The sequence below is a fragment of the Camelus dromedarius genome, chromosome 7 (assembly GCF_036321535.1).
Source record: "Camelus dromedarius isolate mCamDro1 chromosome 7, mCamDro1.pat, whole genome shotgun sequence".
NCBI classification, from domain to species: Eukaryota; Metazoa; Chordata; class Mammalia; order Artiodactyla; family Camelidae; genus Camelus; species Camelus dromedarius.
In genome coordinates this window covers 73,585,141-73,609,149 of record NC_087442.1, presented here as the reverse complement: position 1 = coordinate 73,609,149, position 24,009 = coordinate 73,585,141, and the positions used below count along the sequence as shown (strand labels likewise).

Genomic DNA, 24,009 nt, shown 5'->3' with positions numbered 1-24,009 from the left:
TTAAAATATCCACACTTCATTAAGATATCAGTCTTGTCCACAAGAAGCTCAACATCTACTAGGAGAACCAGGTATTTTACAATAAAAAGGGTAGGTGCTACATAGGATATGTGGTCAGATGTGCTGGGAGCACATACATAAGAAATATGGCGAATTACTATCTGAAAGACTCAGGGGAGGTGTCACAGAAGAATGCACATGTGACCTGTGTTGTGAGTAGGAATCTGGCAAGTTAAAAAGGCGGGAAAGGAATTCCCAGGAGAGGCGTTCCTTCTACCATGTGCAAAGTCAAGGCATGGTCTGGGTTTCACTTGCAGGATGAGTATTAATCTGGGGATGATGATAACTGTGAAAATCTGTGTTGAGGTGAAGTATCCTGGGAGTTCTGGAGGAGGGATTTATATGAAAGCTAGATACTAGAATGACCAAGAGGAAGAAGAGAAGCCAGAACTCAAAGATGAAGAAGAAGCACAAGAACTGGTTCTAAGGGAGGAAGATGAGGAGGAGGGAACTAGAATAAAAATCATGGAATCAGGAAGAAATGCAGCTAGGGACCGGTGGTGAAGAGAAGTATGAAATTGTCTGACATGAATGATTTACAATAAAGCGCAGGTACAATTCACGAAGCTTATGCGGGCTTCATACTCAAGTAGACAGGTTTCACGAAAGGGAAGCTGAGAGAGTTCAAAGTACGTGGGATGAAATTAGCGCCATGTAAGGCTGCAAAGGTAACCTGGGATTTCATGGTGGAATACATTGTATTCCAAACTAAGGGATTGTTTTGTCTGTTTTATAATCCTCTGTCATCCTGAGAGGTTTATGAGGGAAATGCCTGATCGGTTCTTTATTTAAAAAGACAATTCTGGAGGTAGAGTTACAGGTTGATTGAGGTAAGAATGAGGTCCTGATTTAAGCTAAAGGCAGAAGCTAAGAAAGGAGAGGATTTCTGAAGAGGAATTGTCAAAGCTGACTGAGTATGGGATTAAGAGAGAAGGGGGAATTTTGGGAACCAGTGTTTAGGTTCTAGTTTGAGAAATGAGGTCCATAAACATGTTATTAGTTCAGACTGAAAATTCAAGAATCAGAGAAGTTGCAGAGAAGGGCAGGACAGGCAAGGCAAGGTGCTAGTGAGGTGGAGTTTTCGGTCAGAGCACACAGGAGAAATATTGGGTCTAATGGCGGAGAAGCATGTCAAGTAGACCAAGAAAGAACGAGGAGGCTGGGAAAGACAATCTCTAACATTCGAGGTCAAGCCTACCATATTCCATAGGCAGCACAGAACAGTGTGGTTAAAACAGCAATGAGAAGTTTTAGCTTTCAAAAATTTGTATTTCTAAGTCATAAAGGGAACCTGCATAAATGACTAGTAGCGAATTAAAGCAGTTCTCAAAAGTCTGAATGATCTTTCACCAATATATTTCTTAAAGATAAAAGGCAGGATTGTAGCGTTGACTACAGCTATATAATTTCTTCCTATTAATCATACTTTAGGCTAGATTAGTAATTTTGGTTTCATAGAAATCATTTAAAAGTGTTGTTTTTTTTTTTTAAGGAGAATGTTGTATGTGTGTGCCCGTGTCTTATTTTTTTACAGAACATAAAGCTAATCTATTTGAAGTAGAGTGACTACTAATTGACAACTTTGATAGATTCAGCATCGAAAAAAAAAAAAACAGTTATCTATGCTATTTTCACAATCTGCAGATTGGAGATGAGTTGTCTAAAACATCCTTCTATGAGGATGTGTTCTAGACTCAACAAAGGTATCCGAATGATCATTCAGGTAAGAGAAAGAGAAGAAACTACTATAAATACTGTCATCTTCCTTTCCCTGAAATAAATGTGGAAGATAAATCCAAGTGGCTGAATTTTTAGTGGGGGTATATTGTTCCAAGTGAATGAAGTCACTAAATAAACAGAAGAGGAAGCACTGCCAGGACTGTACATCCAGAAATGCTTTGCTCATTTCACAGGATGAATAATTCCAGTGGGAATTCTTCTACCATGAGACAGGCAGATTCAATACATAAACTTAACATGACAATGTAATAATAGGCTACATGAAAAATAATGTTTAAATAATAAAATCATGCCTTGCTCCAAATTTAATCCATTATTCATATTTTCACATTAAATATCAATGTAAACAGAATAATAACATTAATTCAAAATTAATTATGTCCTGTTTAAGTTCTATTTGATAATACATACATCTCTCTTTCAAATGCTTTCTCTTCTCCCAGATTTCTTGTCTTAATTCTCTAGGCAATATTTGCCATTTTCTCTATTTTTGTGCTGTAAATGTTTTAGTTATGTGTCATTCTTACTGCACTATAATTTTAACACTTGTGTTTCCCTCACTAGACTGAACTTCTAGCGGGACAATTCTGTGCCATTATTGCTGCATTAACCAATAGACCAAGCATAGCAGAAAGCACAGGAGAAAGAATTTGATTTTTAGTATATTACAAGAAAGGAGGGGGAACTTCAAAATAGTCATCAAGGAAAAAATAGGAACATTACTAGGTGTTCTCATCCTAGTTTCATTATTTAGCATGATTTGTTTCTTATTTAAAGAATTAGTCATTTAAATTTACCACATACAGAAACTTCTCATTAACAAAATAATGCTGCTCATTACAACAAAAATGTTGCTCCCCAGTAAGAAGGGTATGGCTAAGTGGGATAAGAAGTATCACCCCATCATGAAAACTGTGGCTGTAAACACTGCAGAACAACATGGAAGATGCTCATGATACAAGGCTGTTTTAAGTGGGTACAATATTGCATGCACAATATTGATGATGGCAGTTACAAAATAGCTGGAAAGAAGTACATGAAAATGCTAGCAGAGAATATGGCAGATGGGTGTATTACAGGTGGTTCCTCTAAGTCTTTCTGTTTTCCTGTTTTTCTATAATGTGAGTAAAGTATTTTAAAAGGCAAAAATAAGTTTAACACAACTCAAATGTATATAAAAACAAAAATAATTCATCAAAAAAGTATGGCAACTTTGCATTTTAGTATATTCATCAAAAAGTGGCTAAAATTTTTCTGTTTCATCAAGGGATTATTATTTGGGTTATGGATAAAATTCAGAGGAGTCTGTGAACTTGGATGAGAAAAAAATTTTTTAAATCTTTATTTTCAGTTACCTTTAACAGAAATACAGCATTTCCTTCAATAATACACGTTCGCAACAAATAACAGTAGTGTAGCACAACCTATGATTTTGTGACCCATAGAAATCACAGATAGTTTCGAATTTCATTTCATGCATTTAAAACCATTATTCCAAGAAGGAAATAGGTTTCCACGGTCCTCACCAGATTGCTAAAGACAATCAAGGCTCAAAAAGTTTAAGGACTTCTTATGAAAAAAAGGCTGAAAGTATCATCATAAATAATTTGAAATTTCAAGTTGTCCCTATCTCTGAAATTTTAACAAGAGAGCTTAGGAGACGTCCTCTACAGCCCATGGTGGCAACAGGTAATTAATATCAAGCTTATTCATAGGTGGAAATCAATATGCTGCTGATCAAAGACACCAAAAGTGGAGGGGAAAGTTAATATGCTTAAGCTATTTTCTACACTTTCCAAATTTAAACCATGGTGCACACAGAGCTGTGAATTAGCATCAGGAGAAGAATTAATTCCCTAGGGGACACGGCAGAAATATTTTACATGGAAACGTCACAAAACTGTAACTGCCTTACAAACCTTCTATCTGTTTTGCTATGCATTTACAGGTTTTCTTCACTAAAAGCATTATCTAAAGCCACTAGGGGGAAATAACAAAATTAAACTTCTTGCTTTTTGAGTGAATTTTTGTATGATCTCAGCTGGGAGGTGTGCTTATCACAAATGATCAAAGAAGAGGATGATGATGACAGTTAAAATGTATTGTGTCAGGCACTGTACTAGCACTTGATATGTATTAATTCCCACTATAACTTTGTAAGGTAGGAATTAATCTCTTAGCAAGTTTGATGATTATCATACAATATTGTTGCCTATATTCACTATACTTGCATTAGAGCTCAAAAATTTACTTACTAATCATCGTAAGTTTGTACCCTGTTCTGGGTAGCTCAGTAAATAGAGCAACGGGCTTTTTAATCTGAGGGTCCAGAGTCCAAGTTTCTGTTTAGGCATTAAGTTCCGTTTTGTGCTGGTGGTATAGTGACGATCAAACCTGTCTTCCACTTTAAATTTACTTCCTCTCTTGTTCATACTCATCCAGATGCCAAATTTAGTAGACTATGGAAAAGTTCTCATTTTTATAATAAATGCCTTCGTCCCGGTCTTAAAGCAGAGAAGATATTTCAAAAAACAGTTTTTAATACTTAATTTTATACCAAAACATCTAGGGAACTTAATTTGGTCACCACGTCTTTCAGTGCGGGAAATATTCCACATTTCTATGTCTCAATCTGGTGGCCAGTGACCTGAAAAACACTTCATACAGAACAGATGCCACTGGAGATCAAGCTGTTGGCCTTTAATGCTCTCTCTCTCTTCTTTCTGAACTTCACAAAACCACACTGGTTGTCTTTAGTGTAAACTAACGTAAACAACTTCAGTTGGGTTCTCACTGCTGCTATCCATCCATGCATCCAGTGCCTAACGTGTCTCAGGCACTGTCCAAGGTGCTGAGGACACAAGTATGAAAGATAAAATCCCTCTTGTTAAGGAACTCAGTGGAACGCAGACAAAGAACCAGGCAACCCCAAGTGTGTGATGAAAGCTGTGAGGAGACAGGAAAAGCCCTGACTCAGATCAAGGATGATGACAAGAGGAGACTTTCTGGAGGAAGTAAAGTTTGAACTGGGTCTCGAAGGATAAATAGGGCTTGGCTTTGTGGCAAAGAGCTCCCTCCTCCTCCTATATTATCTGGTTATCTTTAAAGCATCAGAAATTCATCATATTCAACATAATAGTGATCACCATCCCTCTTTATGCCCCCTTCCAACCTCCACATATTTATAGTCCCTTCAAATGAAGGAATTGGAATTGTCTTTAACAACCTCATCCTCCAAATTCAACCATCTGGAAAGCACTGAGCAGTCAGCATTCTCTCTCATATTATTCTTAGGCTTTCGTCACTCTTCTTTCTCAAGTCCATCTTAGATTTTCCATCTTAACCCCCACAATTTTCCAGTCGATGTGGAAGTGTTTGGTAAATGGTAACATACTATGCAAATGTTAGGGGGTTTTATTCTAATTAACACTAATTCCTTTGGTGGTCTGATCTACTCCCATGATTTTAAATACCATCTATACACTGATAAATTCCAAATTTATATTTATAGCTGGGACCTTTCTCTTGAGATTCAGACTAAAAATCCCACTGCCTACTCAGTATCTCCACTTGGATATCTAAAAGGCACTTCAAATTCATCACATTCAAAACTGACTCTTAATCTCTACCCCTTCTCCCCCTGCTCAATCTGCTTCTTTCATAGTCTTCCCCATCTCAGTTGATGGCAACTTCATTTATACTGTTGCTCTAGACTAAATCCTTGAATTTTTCCTTGACATCTTCTTTTTACCACATCCACCTATTCCATTAGCAAATCCTGTTAACCTTACCTTCAAGAACTATCTGGAATCTTATATCTCCACTGCTCTCACACCAGTCTAAACTACTTGGGACTACTGCCTTCCTACCTGTCTGTCTGTTTCTGCTTTGCTACAGTCTATTCTTCATACTGGAGCCTGGTGATGTTTTACAAAAATCAGACATGTTGTTATCACCACTCTGCTAAAAACAAAACAACACCAAACCTCTGTAGCTTTCCCTTTCACTCAAAATAAAATCCAGATCCTTAGCAGGGCTCATGTTATCTTTCTGACATATTGTATCACTCTCTTTCTTAGCTTCTTTGACTCCAGCCAAGGACGGTTCCTGCCTTTGCCCCCTGCTGTTCCCTCTGCCTGGAAAGCTCTTTTCTTAGACAGTTATGTGACTTGCTTCTTCCTTTTAGTCAGGTTTTTATTCAAATGTCATCTCCTTAGAGAGGTCTCCCCCAATCTCCCCATAAAACAGCAGCACATCATTCACTTAAACCACCTTAACCCTAATTTATTTTTCATTATATTTTTTCATACTGCAAATAATTCTTGAATGTGCCAGGGTGCTGAGAGGATAGCATTAAACAAAATAGGCAAAAATACCTTTCTTTCATGGTGTTTACCTTCCACAGGGGGAGAGAGTTAATAAACTATAAAGCATGCCAGATGAAAATAGGTCCATGGTGAAAATCAAAACAGGGAAGCAGGTTAGGATGTGTTGTGAGAGAGTGGTGGCTGCTGCTTCATAAGAAAGTCTTCCCTGAGAAAGGGTGATTTGAATAGAGGTCTGAAGGAGGTGAGGGAAGTGGGCCTTGTGAATGTCTTGAAAATGAGTGTTCCAGGCAGAGAGAATGGCAAATGCAAAGCCCTGAGGCAAGATCACGCTTGATGAGCGCCAGGAGACCATCAGTAAGGAGAACAAGATGGCTTGAAAAGGGCAGCACTTCTGACTACCTGCATTATATTATAGATCTGTTTTTTTTTTAATTGCCTATCACATTTCATTAGAATGTTGGCTCCATTAGTGCATGAGCCAACATTTTGTTTTTAACTGCTTTATTTCGAGAGTCCAGGACTGAACCTTCTTCACAGTACAGACTCAATAAATATTTACTGAATGAATCCTCATGAATTATAGACAAACCCTACTATTCACAGTCCTTTCACATGTTCCATGCTTTTTTGACTTTCTCATCTTGTGTATTTTATTTTCTCCATCTGGAATGCACCTCTGCCTTTTAAAAGCCTATCCTTCAAGACACAACTCCTATGATACTGCCTTAATGAGACCTTGCCTGGTCAACCGTGAGCTAAATGTCATTTCTCCCACCTCTGATGATTCTTTGTATTGTCACCACTGCTGAACAGAAAGCTCCAGGGGCAGTGAACATGACTTTGAGTCTCCAGGGTAGAGCACTGTATGTAGCCTGGGGCCTGATCATATGAGCCAGGTGCTGAGTAAACAATGAGATGAATGTTGAAGGAAGTGAGTTACTTCATGATTTACCTTATCCAGTCAAAACTGCTATTATGTTCTATGGTAGTTTACAAAGTTACTCAAGCTCCTCAGAAGGATTCAGCATCTCAGAATTTGTAACCCCTTTTCCAAGTAACAAAGTTACCATAAGCTCCAACCTCCTTTACAATGAGGAATCAAGGAAAAGGGAGTATTTCTGAAAGTCACTGTTATTGCATTCTCCATGGCCCTGTATATATATGGGAGAATAACCAGTTCCTTTTCTTTGCCATTCAGCCCATTTTTTCCCCTCCATTTTTAAGCATTCCAGATTGGTAATACAGTCACTTCAAAACTAAGAGAATTGTGAATTTTAGGCTAAAACACTGTTTTAAATCTGCAATACATTTCTGATTATTTACAAATAAATGTAATATAAAGAAAGAACCAATATTTGTTGGTAACAGAAACAATATGATAAAACTTTTGCTTACCACCCATCACCTTAAATGACCTGGATTTTCAGAGAACTGACAATTCAGGCAGAAAAGTCACATTTTGGATGCATTGAATCAGAAAGTATGAAAATACCTATTGCAAATGGATGGGTGTGGTAACAAAGAGAAAACCATGCACGTTTGCTGAACAGAGGGGAAGCGGATATGCTAATGTAGTTTCACTTCATTGTTACCAAAGACTTGAAAGGCTTCTCCTCAGTTAATTGAAAGGCTAATTAGCAGGTCTTTCTAAGGGCAACAAGCCCAAATCAGATTTTCTTTTATTTCCTCATACAACCCCTTCTTTCCCTCTAATCATCAGTAATGTGAATGATGAACTTAAGCAAACTATGTCTCATGGTAGAATATGGGTTGCATTATGTACTTTTCCTAGAGGGTGGCACTTAAAATAATAGCACTTTGATCAGCTCATTGTTTCTTCAATTTAAATCCATTTTAACTTGGCTACTGCTTCACCAGTCGACACTGGGTTTCTTGTCCACTTTCCAACTACCAGCATAAAATAAAGTGCTATCTAGAGTGTTGAAACTGTCATCAAGTCATTTAAATAAAAGACATACTGCCAAATATTAATGAAGCTTATTAGTAAAATGCTTTGATGCAGAAGATATCCAGGATGTAAAATTATGGCTTTATGCACTAATTTCAGTACCAAATGACTGCATTCTTCCTTTGCTGAAAAGCTCAATGATATTCTAAATATTGGAGGTTCTGAGAAAGTGGAATGAGTGGGCCATTCATTTATCACATAGTCACATGTTCACAATGGCCTGTTCTATTTGTCATTAAGGCCAGTTCTATCTTGAATTAATAATTCAGTCCAGGCTTCAGAAAGTCATTGGTATGGTTTTAAGAATAATGTTTACATAAAACAGGCAGATTAATAGTACCAAGTAATTTGCAACTGAGAATTTTTTGAATAATTTCACCAATGAGTTTTAAATCTTATTTAAAATAGTGAAGTGAATAGAGAGATACATGAGTCCAATTCAGGTTCAAATGTTTTAACTATCTTTCCAGAGCATTATGTACATACAGGAAAATTGAATTTTGCTTCATCGTCATAACTTCTGTAATCAATCAGCCATGTCAATTGGGCTACCTGAATATTAATCCCATGTAAAGAAAAGAAAAAAAGAACATTTACACTTAAATGCCAGTCATAGGTTCATTTTTGTCAACTCTATATTGTATGCTGTTTACATTCAAAGGACAATATTTATAAAATAAAGGCTAATTTTATTTATGATTACAAAAGTATTTTAAGTATTTTTACCTATATTACTGTTATACAAGCTGTTAATTATAAAAAGTTTAAATGAGAAATGGCTTCTGATCCTTTGGCTAATGAATTTACGTAGATGCAGATATGCTTCAGCACTACAGCAATAATATTATTTATTCATTTCTAGACACTCTACTCCTTTTTTGACAAGTAGTGATAATGTCTGAGGTTTAGTTGTGTAGATTACCTATTGTGAAACTCAAGTTATATTAGATGCTGGTATGTATACTTAGCACCTCCCTTTATATTTGGAGAGCTTATACTAGAGTAGAGTAACAGAAGGAACTTCATTAGACAACAAAATGTGAAGCATTAATATTGTTCTATAAAAGGTCAGGAAAGCAAAAGATCAAATTTGGGCTGGATTATTGAAGGGGGAATCTCATCACAGGACACAAGCTTTGAGGTGGACCTTGATGAATTTAAGCACAGATAAGGAGAAAATATCCTTCCAGACTGGTTAAGAGTTTGTAACCTGAGTGATGGTACATGGAGGTTTATTGTATTGTTTCCTCTACTTTTGCATATGGTTAAAAATTTCCATAAATTGATCATGGTGGTGGTTTCATAGGTGTATACATCTATCAAAATTCATCAAATTGTACATATGAAATAGGTGTAGTTTACTGTATAGGAATTATACCACAATAAAGATGTGGTATAATTTTTTCATAATAAAAATTTTAAATGCCATTCAGGAATGGCTAGAATGAGCAAAGAGAACAGACATCTTTGAAGAGAGGGGCCCAGGATGGCCAAAAATAAGTTAATGAGTAACAAGGTACCTGAGACAGCTAAATCAGGTAATAAGGGATAGTTAAAATAATGTCAGATTTTGCATAAGAAATATTTTGGATAACAGAATAAAACATTTGAATTTGAGTCAGGTCACTGGGAACAACAAGGTTACTGGATCAAACAGAACCAAGCCTCATTTTAAATTACTAGTAGTTTCATGCAATACATTTCTAATGTTTAGCATTTTTCCCCACTATGTCAATGAGAAAATTCATTGACAATGGTATTCTAATGGGGATGGGATTTAGGGAAGCTTGACTGTTGCCGCTAAGACCTCTTTGGGAAGGTAATATCGTGGTTGAGTCACTATGATCTAGGTAGCTGGTTCTCAGCCTCTCTGGACATTCTGAGGACACTCTGAGATGGTCAGACTCATAGTGATACTCAGACACTGGCCAGAGAGATTAGTGTAAAACAAGATTGCCAGCTTATTCACTTAGAGTGGCATATCCCATTTTCACTGAGGGGTATTCTCTTTCTGTTTATCAAAGTATTTGGAAGGACAAATTAAAAGGCTGCTTAGTGAGTAGGGGCTTATAGCAAGAGGGTGCAGATGATCTTTAAGGAAAAAGTAGCTAAGTCAGGGTGAGGCCAGAACCACCCATGTTTTGGACATGCTGTCTTTCTGGATAGTGATGAACGTGCAGTAGTCTGTTTCTCTACACCTTATTCTCCATGCTCACTTTTTTTCTTCCATCCACACCTTTCCCTCTTACATGTTCCATTACTATAGTCATAATGAAGTCCATGAAAATCTGAGAGACAGAACACTTGTAGGTGGCAATTTCTTTAGGTCTATGCTTAGAGTTTAGGGGCTGTTAGACATCTGGCATTTAGGCAATTGTTCTAGGTTTTCTTCATATTATATGATCTTATTTTACTATATTTAAATAATTTTAGAAGCAGTCTAGCCTATATGGCATTCACTCAGTCACTCAGCATTCATTAGGTGCTATTATCAAATTTTAAAAATTCATTAAGTTATTAAAATTGATTATTGAGGTCTTTTAATAGCGCCATGGAATTTGACCCAAGGGCAAGTTCTGTCTCCATCTCTTCCTGGTATGTAATCTTTGGTAAGCTGCTTAACTTGACCTCAGTTTTTACTTCTGTAAAGTGGGTTACTATTAATACCCTTTTCATTGAATTACTGTGAAGAACATATAATATTTTATGTCAAAATATTTTGTAAAGTGTAACATAAATAACAGTGTAATCTCAGTTACCATTATCATTATTATAGTAGTAGCAGTAGTTATTGTAGTAACATTGGCCCTTTTGTATGATATGTTTGTGTTTGTTGGAACATTTTTATGATCCTTTCAGCTTATTTTATTAATCTTCTATAAAAATAAAAAGTATTTATACATCTCAGATCTTAATTAAAATAAGCTTCCATTTATGAAATTAAGTTTTTAGTATATATTTTAAGGGAAACATCAGCTCTACCATTCTCCATTATTTAATGATTATTGGTATAGTTAGATTTTTTGATTGCAACTTCTTAAGCAGAAGAACATTGGGTAGATTATGACATACTAAAAGTGGTGTTTATAAGATTTGTTTTATTGGAAAAAAGATGCTGGGAGTAGACATCTGGATGACAAATTCATGTGTTGAGATGACAAGGATCTCAACCAAAGTGGATCATTGAAAAGTCACAAAATTAAGTGAATTAAAAACAGATTACCAAGGAAAATCTGACAAGCTTAATAATAAGCTTAATGTAGACAATGAAAGAAAAATGTTAAATTACCATGGTCTGTTGATTACCTGGAAAATGGTAATATCAGTGATAGAAAGAGGGCATTTGAAAGGATAAGCTATTTTGAGAAGGAAAGATGGCCCCAGAAACTGACTTTTGTTTTGGATATGTTGATGTTTGAGATGATGCTGATGGAGTAATTTGTTGATTAGATCTTAAGAGTAGTTGAATATATGGAAACATAAATCAAAGATGAAGATATAGTTTTAAGTATGATGAAATAACAAATAATGATCATGGCTAATAACAAATGACTTACTCTGTGACAAGGGTTGTTTAAGTGCTTTCTAAGTTCTAACTCATTTGATTGTCGCATCAAATTCTCCAATTTGCTGATGAGAAACCTAAGGTGCAGAGAGGCTAAATAACTTGCCTTATATTACACTGCTAATAAGTAGCTAAGCAAGGATGAGAATGCATGAGATCTTCCAGGAAACAAAATAGAGAAGGAAAAACAGAAGGCTGAATGAAAGGTAATTTCCAACGTCAGTGGGAAAATGAGAAAGAAGGAAACCAGATGCCAGGAGCAATTGGGGAGGCAGGAAGAGGGTCAGCTAAGCACTGTCACAGAACAAGGCAAAGCAGAGTTTCAAGGAGGAGGGTGTCGTCTAAAGCGTTGAGTACTCCTGAGAGTTCAAGAGCAATGAACTCTCAGCAAAGCCTCTGGATCTGGCAGTGCTGATGAGACAGAAGCTTGGGTAGCGTGGTGGTTTCAGAAGCCAAATTACAGAAGACCAAGGGGATGGATATGGAAGGAGGGAAGTACTAGGTAAAGAATACTTTTTCATATTTGCCTATGAAAGATTGTGACAGAATGATAGTATAAAGAGGCTAAAGGAACAACTGAAGCTTTTAAAATTAGAACTTCATCACATAAGAACAAGTCAATATAGTCAAAAAGAGGCAAAGATGAGACAACAGTATCTTTTTTTTGACCATAATTCCAGGTCAATCAAGGTAGAATACCTCTGTAAGTGCTCATATACTGAAAACACATTTAGGTTTCTTTTTTTCTTTTTAATTAAAAAAAGTCAGTATGGAAACTCTTGGCACTTTTCACAGAGTTTTAATCTGTTAAAGGATCAGAAGGGACCTATTAATCCAATAACAGTATTACATGCAATGGGCACTTACATATTGGCAAGCAAAGCAAATTTACTTGAAATGGAAGTTGGGGAGAAAATCCCACTCAAAAAGTTGTAAAAAACATGCTAATGTTTTTCTTAAATTAGAAATTAGTGGCATTTAATTTTCATATAGAAATACTAAGGTCAAGAATGAAATTCAGGCATTTTAAGATTAAACTTCTTATGTAGCAGAAACATTTAATCCTCCAATAAGTACAGGTAAATTATACATTTTAGCTACTCCCAAAAGTACTGTGAAGTATTATTTAATCATGTAGGACAGATAGCATTGGGTATATTTTGGCCAGTAAAGAGCTGACTGTAAGACAAAGAATGGAAACATAGTTAATAACATAAGAATTCAAATTCTATCAATGTGGTTGTCAATTCAAAACATCAAATATCGATTTTCCAACTTGAATAATTAAGAACAGAAAAAAATACTAATACAAACAAAATAATAAAATCTAATTAAGTATGTATGCAAAAACAGTTACAAAGAATAGAAAAAAGGCATAAAATTTATTTTTTGACATACAGAAATAGGCATTCTGCTATTGGTGCAAAAAAAAAAAGTCAAGAGGAAATCACTGGAAGGAAAAGCATTCATGTCTGTGAATTATCATGCACAGTAGGGAATTGTGTGTTTACTTTTCTGCTGTATCTAAAGCTGTATCTACATGTGCTAAGCAACACCTTTTTTTTTTTTTGCAGAGACAAAAGAAATCATATGCTCATTTGCTATTGTGTAGACTTAAATTCCCATGATATTACAGTGATATTTCTAGAATGACTTTAAAAAAATTATTGCACTTATGACCTAAAATCACAGAAAGTTATGGCAGAAGGAGCCCTGGAGACATGAGTTAGCAGGGAGACAGGAGTCAACCTATACTAAGTTAACCCATACTAAGATGCTGTTCACTTTGAAAGGCCTCTCCTCCATTTGTATTAGAAACATTCATCAAACTTAATGTTTCTGTACTATTTATCATGCAGCCCAAGGCTTGGTGCATGATACATAGTGCAATGATAGATTGATCTTATAAATGATTCACCCTCAAATAATATTCTAATGAACCCACACTGCCTTAAATGGCATTTGTTCACTAGGAGACTTTAAATCGTAGCTGAGAAGCCATATACTATGTTCTCAGAATGAATATTATCGCTCTGGACTTTTTGTTAGATAGCATGTATTTCACAATGACATATTAATAGGATGCAATGTAGATTAGGTATTTATAATGCCTCTTTATTGCTTTTTCATGACTTTCATAGATATAAAAACTATGTCCTACAGTTCCCTAGAAGACGTTAAAAGAAGTTATATTATGGAATTAAGAAGGCAGGCTAGTGTTGCATGTTCATTTTCTATAAAAATAACTTACGCCTTGGCCTTGGTGGAACACTCACCTCTCAAAATGAGAAACACCTTGGAAGCAGCAGCTCTGATTTACCATATATGTCTGTGTGGTGATGGGAGAGAGAAGAGGCAGGATGGACATAGAAGAAGAGTGGAACTTTGTAGGACAGAGAATTTGCTGAGGAATTATTGTAATATCAGGAAAGGGAGAGGGCACAAGAAGAAGTCTGAATGTGAAGATGGACATTAGTTATAATACAAATTGCTCACAGCTAGACCTGGGGAGCAATGATCCATAACTTTGAAAGTTTAGAATTGGCTCCATTAGTAACAGTTTATCAGTATTAACAAGGGGCATGTCTACACATGGCCTCCTGGCCTCGGAGTTGACTGCTTTTCAGTGTATTGCCTTTTGCTTGGTAACTTTAACCATCATTCTTTCCTCAATCAATTGTAGTGGTCGTGTAGTGTGTCCAAGTCATGCTCCAGGATAATTAAATGCTTGCTGTTGTTTTTCAGCAATGTAGTTTCTTCTGTATATATTCATTAGAAGTCATAAAATTAGCTGACTGTGCCTTTGTTGGCATTTATTTTTTGGTTCTAGTAGATTGTATTCAACTTATTGTAGCTGTTTCTATTAGAAGATAGGACATTGATTACCAGAGTTAATTGCTGGGCACACCCCTTTATCATGAATGAACTTTATCCAATTTGCTGATTTGGGCATTCTATCTAAAGGCCACAGTTTTACACTGTTATTAGACCAACATTTGTAATTTTGTGGCTCACAATTGGCCATTTACATCATTTTAGAGCTGGAGAGACCTAGGACATAATCTAACTTACCACCATATTTTTGGGCAGAGGAGACTGAAGCAAGAAAGTAAGAAGTTGTTTTCCCGGGTTTCCAAGCCAAATATTCTGGTTACCACTTTGTGTTGTCTCCCACTTGGAATTAAGTGTTTGCATTTTGATTTCACACAACAAAGTGAAATCATTAAGTAACATGGCCTCACATTAAGTGAGAGACGTCATCTGGGCTCTGGACATTTGTGGGCTAGAGGATTAACTCGTGTCCAAGATGAATCACGGTAACTGGAATATACTTGGCAGGGTTGCATATTTTGCCATTTTCCCAGAAATAAGAGTTGATAATAGAGTTCATATACCCTGTTATTCCTTTTATTTCTTACAAGCACTGCTGTCCACAGAATTTAATCAGCTATTCACACTGGGTTCTTCCTTGGAGAGTCTCAAACATTGATCAGGGGTATTATTACTGGCCCATTGAGCCCGACTGAATCACATAGTTCCTTGCTCACATACACACACCAGTAATTATAGGCCTAGAGAAGACTGGACATTATGCCAGAAGCTCGTTTTAGAGGATATTATCATTCTCAGCCAATAAGCTCAGACTCTATTATATTCAGAATTGAAAACTGTTCAAATAAGGATTAAATGCACATTAAGATACTAAGAAATCAAGTCTTCAAAATTAGAGCTTTTTTCTCTGTTCTGCTTCTACCTTATTTCTGTTTCATTGCATTTTATTTTATTAAGTTTTTAACTTCAGAATTAGTTTGCAGGTATACACATATGTTCTTCATTTTCTGGAAGAAGTTACGTTCATCTTTCTCTCCCTCTCTCTTTCTTCCTCTCCTTCTTTCTCAGTATTGATTTTGCTTTGCTTCAACAATTTCTTATACTTCCCCTGGCTCACTCCAGAACGTATTCTTCTTTTAAACATTTTCCATGATGGAAGCTTTGCTATTTCCACAATCAGTCAGAGAAGTTATTTTGTTGCATGTTTGGGTTTGGGCACTTCCACAAATATGCCTCCGGATGTCCCTGGGAAGTTTCTTAGCTGTCCATCTGTGTCGTGAGTGATGTAGAATTATCTACAATACTCTGCTATTTATTTTATTTCATTGTCAAAATCAAAATTTACTATGAGGTTTTTATAGTTGTGCTAATAAATATACATACATAATTCAATTAATAGTTTAAGCACCTAAGATTTTACTAGAATATTTAACTATCTTTAAAGTAGATACTCAGAAATTGACAATAAATTCAAATTACATTTCTTGTTTATATTACTAATGGGTAATCTCTTTTACAAAGTGTCCCTTTTTCCCCTATAGCTATTATTTTGAATGGAAGTGCTTTCAGAAACAAAGGTGTATCTCTTTCCTTACATTTTCCAAGGTGCACAGCAAGCAATGAATAAAAGCTAATGCATTCCTTCCTCTTTCACCAAATTTTAGCCCAGTAATGAAATAGAAATAAGAATTTATCTTTTACATCGCATTTTAGTGTTGATACAGGTGCAAAGAGTTTGTGCCCTTTCTTCCTATTTATGTTAAGGGGATTAAAGAAGCTCTTTAAACATTCTAAGATCCTAAATTTCATTTCTACGTTAACTCCAAGTGTTGTTAATACTATTTTCAGAAAGGATGCTTTACTTATTAGCTAGCAAGGGGAAAAGAACTCTGCAACTCTTTGTGTTTATATCATAAAATAGTGTTGCTAAAAGAATTTTCTATTATTAACCGATCAAACTCTTTCAGAATCCACCTATCATTGGAAAGGGGGCAATTTTGTTTTCCCTGATTTTGCTTCAGCAGATACTGTCAATTCAGCTAGATAAAACTCCAGAAGCAAAACTATATGGAACCAAACTGGATAACCTAGAGGAGATGGACAAGTTTCTGGAAACATACTGTCCACCAAAACTGAATCAAGAAGAATCTGAACACTTGAACAATCCGATCACTAGAAAGGAAATAGAAATAGCAATTAAAAACCTCCCTACAAATAAAAGTCCAGGACCGGACAGCTTCACTGGGGAATTCTACCAAACATACAAAGAAGAACTCATACCAGTCCTTCTCAAACTCTTCCAGACGATTGAAAAGAAGGGAATACTCCCAAACTCATTCTATGAAGCCACCATCACCCTGATACCAAAACCAGGCAAAGACACTACAAAAAAAGAGAATTATAGGCCAATATCACTGATGAACATAGACGCCAAAATCCTCACCAAAATTTTAGCAAATAGAATCCAACAACACATAAAAAAGATTATACATCATGACCAAGTGGGGTTCATCCCAGGGACACGAGGCTGGTTCAACATACGCAAATCAATCAGTGTAATACATCACATCAACAAGAGAAAGGACAAAAACCACATGATCATCTCAATCGATGCAGAAAAAGCATTTGATAAAATTCAACACCCATTTATGATAAAAACTCTCGCCAAAGTGGGTATAGAGGGAACATATCTCAACATAATAAAAGCTATATATGACAAACCTACAGCCAGCATAGTACTCAACGGTGAAAAACTCAAAAGCTTCCCACTAAAATCTGGGACAAGACAAGGATGCCCACTATCACCACTCCTATTCAACATAGTCCTGGAAGTCCTAGCCACAGCAGTCAGGCAAGAGAAAGAAATAAAAGGGATCCAAATTGGAAAAGAAGAGGTAAAAGTGTCACTATATGCCGATGACATGTTACTATATATAGAAAACCCTAAAAGGTCCACACAAAAGCTACTAGAGCTGATTAAGAATTCAGCAAGGTAGCAGGTTACAAAATTAACGTTCAAAAATCAGTTGCATTTCTTTACACTAACGATAAATCAACTGAAGAAGAAAATAAAGAAACAATCCCCTTTAAAATAGCACCCAAAGTAATAAAATATCTGGGAATAAATCTAACCAAGGAGGTGAAAGAATTATACACAGAAAGCTATAAACCATTGATGAAGGAAATTAAAGAAGACTTTAAAAATGGAAAGATATTCCATGCTCTTGGATTGGAAGAATCAATATTGTTAAAATGGTCATACTGCCCAAGGCAATCTACAGACTTAATGCAATCCCTATCCAATTACCCAGGACATATTTCACAGAACTAGAACAAATCATAATAAAATTCATATGGAACCATCAAAGACCTAGAATTGCCAAAGCATTACTGAAGAGAAAGAAACAGGCTGGAGGAATAACTCTCCCAGACTTCAGACAATACTACAGAGCTACAGTGATCAAGACAGCATGGTATTGGTACCAAAACAGACATATAGACCAATGGAACAGAATAGAGAGCCCAGAAATGAACCCACAAACTTTTGGTCAACTCATCTTTGACAAAGGAGGCAAGAATATACATTGGAATAAAGACAGTCTCTTCAGCAAATGGTGTTGGGAAAACTGGACAGCAGCATGTAAAACAATGAAGCTAGAACACTCCCTTACACCATATACAAAAATCAACTCAAAATGGATCAAAGACTTAAACATAAGACAAGATACAATAAACCTCCTAGAGGAAAACATAGGCAAAACATTATCTGACATACATTTAAAAAATTTTCTCCTAGAAGAAATAAAAGCAAGAATAAACAAATGGGACCTAATGAAACTTACAAGCTTCTGCACAGCAAAGGAAACCAGAAATAAAACAAGAAGAAAACCTACGGAATGGGAGAAAATTTTTGCAAGTGAAACCGACAAAGGCTTGATGTCCAGAATATATAAGCAGCTCATACGACTTAATAAGAAAAAAATAAACAACCCAATCCAAAAATGGGCAGAAGACCTAAACAAGCAATTCCCCAAGGAAGACATACAAATGATCAATAGGCACATGAAAAAATGCTCAATATCACTAATTATCAGAGAAATGCAAATCAAAACTACAATGAGGTATCACCTCACACCAGTCAGAATGGCCGTCATTCAAAAATCCACAGATGACAAATGCTGGAGAGGCTGTGGAGAAAGGGGAACCCTCCTACACTGCTGGTGGGAATGCAGTTTGGTGCAGCCACTATGGAAAACAGTGTGGAGATTCCTCAAAAGACTAGGAATAGACTTACCATATGACCCAGGAATCCCACTCCTGGGCTTGTATCCAGAAGGAAATCTACTTCAGGATGACACCTGCACCCCAATGTTCATAGCAGCACTATTTACAATAGCCAAAACATGGAAACAGCCTAAATGTCCATCGACAGATGACTGGATAAAGAAGCTGTGGTATATTTATACAATGGAATACTACTCAGCCATAAAAACTGACAACATAATGCCATTTGCAGCAACATGGATGCTCCTGGAGAATGTCATTCTAAGTGAAGTAAGCCAGAAAGAGAAAGAAAAATACCATATGAGATCGCTCATATGTGGAATCTAAAAAACAAAAACAAAAACAAAAAACAAACAAATAAAAAAACAAAAACAAAGCATAAATAAAGGACAGAAATAGACTCACAGACAGAGAATACAGACTTGTGGTTACCAGGGGGGTGGAGGGTGGGAAGGGATAGACTGGGATTTCAAAATTGTAGAATAGACTACACTGTATAGCACAGGGAAATATACACAAAATGTTATGATAACTCACAGAGAAAAAAATGTGACAATGAGTGTGTATATGTCCATGAATAACTGAAAAATTGTGCTGAACACTGGAATTTGACACAACATTGTAAAATGATTATAAATCAATAAAAATTGTTAAAAAAAAAAACAAAAAAAACCCTCCAGAAGCAGCCATGGTAAACTTGGTTGCAAACCAAGAGGGATTCAACTAAAAAGAAGAAAATGTGAAACTGTTTTTACTAAGGATTTGAACAGAACTTAAATTCTAACCTCAGAGTGAGTAGATACTGCTAAATCCCAATAGATTTTACAAACTGTATTGAACAGCAGATGAGCAATCAGGGATTCTGGCCCAAGAACTGATAAACTCTGAATCCTGGAGCTTTGTTGTGTATTCTCTCTTTCTTTCTTTACTTATAAACTAGGTAAATTAATACTTTCCCTACTCTTGCTTCACTCGTGATTCTCCAAGGAGTACTGAGTTAGCTTTCCTTAAACAGTTTCGAGATACTCATAAAAGTTCCACATATGAATTATTTGCTTTACTTTTTTCCCAAATGGCATAACACATCTTATTTTTTATTTTCTACAAACTGTCAGCTCTTTTGGAATTGAACAGAGCTGCACAAAGCAACTACTGCATATTGATTTTTTTCTTTTATATCTATTCAGGCTAATTTTCCATTCTATAGATTAGTGGCTTAGAGCTATCACAACTCTTGTAAAAAGAACTCTTTGAGTGTTGAATGAAAATTCGTTTGTCCTTCGTGCCTTCTTCTCACCCTCTGCAGGAAAATTTTCACTCTAGTGAGCTTTCGGAAGATGTATTTTTATATCCTGCTGAGCCAGAACAGGAGGCTATGGATGATTAAATACCAGCAGTGTATTGTTTCTTTGTTAAACACAGAATTAGCCATTGGCCTCCATCTAATGAGCCTCTAATCTAATTAGACAGATTGACAACACCCAGAAGGAAAAAGATAAGAATGTATATGTGTAGCAAGTTAAAATGGAGAAAGTGGCATATTAAGATATTTGAGGATGTAAAATCACTGTAATACTAACTTAAAATTGAAGCATGTTATGCAGTTTTCAAAATATTTTTATAATCACTATCTTATTTAATCTTATATTATGATGATAGAAGTTTACTGGACAAGGGTATCAGTTACATACTTGGGTTTTAGAGTATGATGAACAGAGTATGACGTGAATTCTCAGTATTGAAGTGTAACGATCCTCCTTCTGTAATTAATTTTCCTCTGAGGAACTCACTCCTCACTTCAACATCTGTATTTAGACTTTTTCCTTTGAGTAAAAGAGACAGCATATGTTTGGACTGATGTAAAAACTTCAAATAGGTTTCTATATACTATGTAGACATGAACTGTCTTGGTATCACTTCTCAGGTGACACTGCATTCCTTCATCTGTCCCAGGCTCCCAGACTTGAAACTAAACCAGGGGATAGTTTGGAATTAGGAGCCTCAGAGACGTGTCCTGGGATTCTACTTCATCACGCCTTAGTCTAGTCAGGTCAATGTTATGTGTTCATAGGTTTCTTTTCACAGAACAGTTTCATTTGAACCTCAATGATCATGTAAAATCTTCTTAGGACTCTAAGTTCTGTGTTTAGATAACTTGGATATCTAAATGACATACTTGAAAAAAGTTACTTCAGAGGTCTTGTTCCAAGAAGTTTTGAAACATCTTTAATTCAGTACTTCTTAGTAATAAATGATACCATTAACTGATAAAAAAAATGTGAAATGGCTTCAAGATATATTTGCTGGCTTCTCCCCAGCAAAAAACTGGGGCATATGGCAAGGAAAAAAAAAACCAGACTATTATAAAATATCATGCATTCTGTGCATTGACCTTGAAGTTTTCTTTTCAGCCAGCCAGACAGAGGTATATAAGGGACAGCAGACAGGGGTATACAGTTAGTAAAAAGGGTATAGATTTTTTTTTTCTAACTCGAACTTTCCCTCATAGTCTTTCTTCATTAATAAAAAAATATGGAATTTCAACACACACATACACGTACACAACACACACAGAGTTAGCAGCCTGGAGGGTAGGGCAGTGAGAGGAAAAGAAGGCAGGGAGAGGAGGCGCACCACGATATCACACCTCAGAGATGGTGACTTTATGAGCCATATGGGTCAGCCTCCAACCAGAGCAGAAACACCAGAGAAGCGATTATTCAGACTCTGATTAAACCTCCAGTTCTGGGAGCTGACTGTTCTCCTGAAAGTAGTGGCCAAGAAGGGGCTTGAATCTCAGCCTTACTATGTACTGGTGGTGTGAGCTTGGGCTACTTTCTTTTCTGGACTTTAGTTTTCTTATTTGTCAGAGAAGAATAATGATATCTATCCCAGGGTATTATTACAGAGACTAAATCAGATACTACAGTTTAAGAGTTTGGCACAGTGCCATTCAACTCTCAGTGAATAAATATTATTATGAGTTAGGCAACCTATTTCATTGCAGGGTAGCTCTGTCATTAAGCTATTAAAAAAATAAATCAAAATCTGTCTCTGTAAAACTTTCACCCATTTGTGGTTGTTCTCCATCTATAAAGGCCTAGGCAAACTGGATGGAAAACAAGGCTCCTCCTTCTTCCTTCTGGCAGCTATTCCGTGTCTGAAGCACTACGCACGCCCTGTGTTGCAGAATTTGCACGTCCTTCTCCCCACTCCCATCCCACTGAGCTGTGAACAGTATAGACTTTGCTGGCGATATAAAATGAATCCTACTGTTACCACTTTTTCCTGGCATCAAAATAAAATACTCAACAAAAAAAATATAAATTATGGAATTGAGAACTTAGCTGTCTTGGATGAGAGTTTGCAGGTGTTGAATTTATGAACATAAACTTTAAACATGCAAGCCTTGTTCACATATTCCCTAACTTAGCCTCTTTCCTCGTACCTTAAGAGTTATTAAAACATTAGATAAAACCCTCCCAAGTTGCTTCTCCTTCTGTATGAAAGGCACCACAGGCCACCTAGTTACTCAAGCATGAAACCCACACAAGCAAACACGCTTGACTCTTTCTCCACATCTCATCTGCTCAGACAAGAACACTGATTCCACTGCTCAGATATCTGCCATTTCACTTCCCCTTTCCCCTTACATGGTTGTTAGAGCTGAGACTTCCAAAAGATGGATGCCCAGCACACAGCAGCCTGGCAGGAGAGGACCCAAGGCACTAAGTGCCAGGACCTCACTCTCTTCCTGCCTTCTGATCACCAATGCTTCGTCCGCCACCGAGCCCACCGGGGCGCTCCAGGGCGTGGGAGCCTGTTGGTGGGGTCCATACTGGGAACCAGAGGAGTGCCTTTGGAGAGGAACACGGAGGGATTTCTGCACATTTCTTAGCTTCTCTTCTGACTCCCATCTGCTTCTCTACAGTGCACGCTTTATACAAGCTCCAGAGTTAACTTTCTAAAATGCACATTTGATCAAGTTGCTCCCCTGCTTAGAACCTCTCCGTGCCTCCTAAGCTCGTTTTACTGTTCCCTTCCACATTAAGCTACGGGCAGCCTCACCTCAACTTCTGTTTCTGTCTCCCTTCTCTGTGGCCTCCTAGGTTTCGGGCATAACAAACCACCCAGGGTTTTGCATGCCCCTACATTTGGGTTTATAAGCTGGGATCCTACCTGGCACAGCTCCTGGCTCATAGTGAAAGCTCCCATACATGCCCGCTGAATGAATGGACGTCTGCACTTCTGCACACAGCATTCCCCGGACGTGGAATGCTTGATAAATTCATAACCTCCCTTCAGGTCTCTGAATCACGCTTCTTCTGTGAAATCTCCCCTGGCCTCCTCCCACGCTCCCTCCTCCTGTGAGAGACGCATTCCTCTCCTCCCTCAGCCATCTGTACACATCTCCTTTAGCACTTACCTCCAGCGCCACTGGAAACTGTTCACACACCTCTGCCGCTTTACCAGCCTCCATGTTCCTTAATGGCAGAGGCTGTATTGTTCACCCATGGGTCCCCAGAACCTGAAAGGATGGCTGATGCGAGGTGGGCACTCCATGTACACAGCCTGTTTATTGAACAGTCTCATCTAAGGCGTGGGGGGTAAAACTATGGAGTAACTTTTCCTACAGTTACTATTTTCATGCTCCTTTCCCATTCTTTAATGATAGCTTGGGAAAATTCCTAACTTTTAAGTCACTCTTGGCTATCATACGTCCAGTCTCATTAATGCCTCAACTTTCTAATTTGATTTAAATCCTTTTCCTCCTGCCATTGAGTTGGGAAGCCCCATGAAAAAGATGGCAGGACCCCCAGGCAGGGCCACTACCCTCCTGCCAGCACCATTCAGTTCCCTGGCCCTGCGGCATTATCTCACTTTCTAAACTCTGAAACGGCTTACTTCTAGGAAAGCAAAACTTATCCCTAAGAATCTATTGGTTCCCTCAGCTAACTCCTGATTGGTCCATTTCTCTCACTCCTGATTGGTCCATTTCTACAAAGCTTATTCCTAATTAGTCACCTTTGCTATAGCTTATTTGCATATGATGTTACAAAATGTTGCAAAGTCTAGACTGGTAGCCTATAAAAGCCTGTGTAAACCTACAGACAGGGTCCAGAGCTTGAAGTGTTGACTCCTCTGGGCCCGCTGGCATAATAAACCTGAGTTCTCCAACACTCCAAGTTCTGCTTGGTCTCTCGCCTGGATCCAGGTTGCTGTCACAACTG

At 37.1% G+C, this 24,009-nt stretch overlaps 1 protein-coding gene across 4 annotated transcripts in view; it reads right to left on the bottom strand.

Moving 5' to 3' along the window:
- MAGI2 (membrane associated guanylate kinase, WW and PDZ domain containing 2) overlaps positions 1-24,009 on the bottom strand; it is a 1,119,445-nt gene that overhangs the window by 232,251 nt on the left and 863,185 nt on the right. The window lies entirely within an intron of this gene.